Here is a 2756-nt window from a genome sequence, read left to right as displayed (position 1 = left end):
GCGTCCTGCCTCGCACAGAACGGCGCTCCCCCTGCACGAACGAGAGCTAACAATTCTAACAGTAAATTAGAAAGAAATAGTCAACTCTAAAAATATCTCAAGTTGCTTTTTTCAATTACCACGGATGCTATTGGAGTGAAATGTATTTATCTACTAACAATATCAACTACTGTGTCTGACTCGTCTTGTTATGATTGTAGTCCGAACGAGGAACCAGGAAGGGAGTTTTTCTGCAGCACTCCGATTTGACCACAAGATGTCAGTGTCACGTATCCCTCATTAAATTTACAGTCTTTCTCCTGGCATTTATGAAACTAGGATTGGGACAATATTCAGCGTAACTTGTACCAAGTTTTGTAACTTCGAACATGTTTCATCACATGTAACTTTGGATTCGTAACTTGTAACTTTAGTTTTCTAACTTGTAATTCTCAATTCGTACTTGTATTTCTTGTTTTCTAACAGGAAAATTGTATTTTGTACATGTATTTTTTATTTTGTAAAATCAAACTTTTAATTTGTACATTTACTACTCATTTTGTAACATCAAACATTCCTTCAGAAACATGAAACTTTCGTTTTGTAACTAGCAGACTTCCAAGTTGAAAAATCAAGGTACAAGTTTAAAATCAAAACTCTCAAAACACACATTTCATTCTACAGGTACAAACCTCAAATCTACAGATACGGATGTTTTTGTCTCGATTCTAGCATCAGTGGGAGGAACTTGGGTGGAACCAATGAGAGCACGAGTCTTTGCTACCAATCACGTTTCTCAAATTCCTGTCCTGGGAGGGGGCGAAGGAGATGTCTTGAAAGGGAGTGAGGGAGGAGTCTTGGGACGGGGTGAGGGAGACGTGCAAAGAGGGGGTGAGGGAGATGTCTTGGGAGGGGGTGAAGGAAACCTCCAGGGAGAGAGCGAGGGAGACATGTTTGAAGGGGGTGAGGGTGATGTCTCAGGAGGGGGCGAGGGAGACATTGGCTGTGTCTCAATTCAGGGTCTGCATCCTACCTCGGCCGGATTCGTCGGCCGGTTACGTCACAGCGCCGCGACTCGGCCTGTCCCAATTCGAAGACTCCTTCAAATGCGGTCGACGAATGCGGCCTTCTTTTCGCCTGAATGAAGGATGGGTCGGGTGTATCCTTCAATAGGTAGCATTTCCCAAGATGCCTTGCGGGCCGGCCGGCAGAAAAACTTAAAAACAATGGCGGACAGTGAAGCGGGAGCTGTCGGAGAGGATTGCGCATATACATGTAAGTATAAACTTGAAAACTGTCAGTTTAAGGACTTTTTGTGATACATGAACGTTATTTTAGTTAGAAATGTTACAGTAAAAGTGCTTGTATTGCGGTCTCGGCTCGTATGTTCGGCCGCGCTCGGTGTCGTACTTCTCCCGCTACGTTTTCCCCCTGATTTTAATAGAAGTTTGTATTTTAGGAACAAAAGAGAAAACCAGGGAATTTATTAAGCTTAGGACGGAGATGGACCACATGATCACCGGAGTAAAGTATTCGGCGGCTGTGGCATGGAGGTACAATAACATCTCATATTTTAAAAACTCGTTTGAGTTTATTTTTTTTCTGCGAAAACATGAAAGGAATAACCCGTTGTCCTCTTTTCTCTTCCTGTTTCTTTTCTTACATGTTTGTTAAGACTATTCTGGAGAAAATGGGCATCCAGGGGAAGGTGCCAGCGATGAGCTTCTGGAGCTGATCTGGGAGGACATGAGGCTGCAGAGGGAGGCAGAGCAGCAGGAGCCCAGGAGAGAAGGAAGAACTTTGACAGCTTTTTACTTTGCTAGAAAAAAAATGGTTAAGGAAGATTAAACATGTACATGTAAAAGAAATATCTAAATAAAATCAGTTCTGCATTAAACTCTTGAATTTTATTTTTGTTTACAAATGAGAATTGTTTACTAGAAGGTATCCGCTGGGTCTTGAAAAGTCTTAAAAGGTGATAAATCGGTTTTGGTCAAATTAAGACCCTTAGAAAGTATTAAAAACTATTATCACATCTTTGCTCAGGCTCAGCTAGTCTAAAGTATTTTCTCTGAATTAGCTCTCCAACAGTCAAGGAAATGATTAACCCCCAGAGACCCACGGTTGTAATATTACAACATCAGATTTAAGTCTACAAGAATAAACCTTCCCCATTTTTTTTTCTTTTTAAAACCACATTTACATTGCTAATAGGTCCTATTGTTCAGTTCTGCAACACTATTGGCTGTTAAAATGTGTAAATAGGCCCGTTTATCTGGCCTCCTAGAACATGTGAAAGGTTAAAAAAATATTTTGCAGTTGTTTTCTAAATTTGGGTTTCTGGGGGTTAAAAAACTAAATAAAACGTCGAGCTCCATCGTTTAAAGTTCCTTCTCCCTTCTGCCCAGCGGTTCCACGGTTGCTAGGCGACGGAACGTTCGCCGAGGGAGTTCATGAAGGCTAGGCCTGTCCAAATTCACAGCCGTTAACATCCGGTCTACCCGGCCGACGGAGGACGCAGCCCACGTCGGCCGGGTGGGCTGGGTCCTTCGAAGGATGCAGACCCTGAATTGAGACACAGCCATTATGTGAGGGTGTGAGGGAGACATCCTGGGAGGGGGCGAGGAAGACATGCTCAGAGGGGGTGAGGGAGGTGTCTTGGGAGGGTGTGAGGGAGACATCCAGGGAGGGGGCGAGGGAGACAACTTGGAAAAGGGAGGGATCACCTTGTCGGAGTCCTGATTTTGAGTTTTTCCCACCAGATGTGTTTTGCCCAC

At 43.5% G+C, this 2756-nt stretch overlaps 1 long non-coding RNA gene across 1 annotated transcript; it reads left to right on the top strand.

Moving 5' to 3' along the window:
- The first annotated feature begins 992 nt into the window (after nt 1-992).
- On the top strand, nt 993-2321 carry LOC139062444 (uncharacterized). The gene is made up of 3 exons (XR_011515983.1): nt 993-1254; nt 1439-1532; nt 1655-2321. It is a non-coding gene; the product is annotated as an uncharacterized lncRNA (long non-coding RNA).
- Nucleotides 2322-2756: the final 435 nt, after the last annotated feature.

Source organism: Nothobranchius furzeri, chromosome 13 (assembly GCF_043380555.1).
Source record: "Nothobranchius furzeri strain GRZ-AD chromosome 13, NfurGRZ-RIMD1, whole genome shotgun sequence".
Lineage (NCBI taxonomy): Eukaryota > Metazoa > Chordata > Actinopteri > Cyprinodontiformes > Nothobranchiidae > Nothobranchius > Nothobranchius furzeri.
This window is presented reverse-complemented; position numbering and strand designations above follow the sequence as displayed.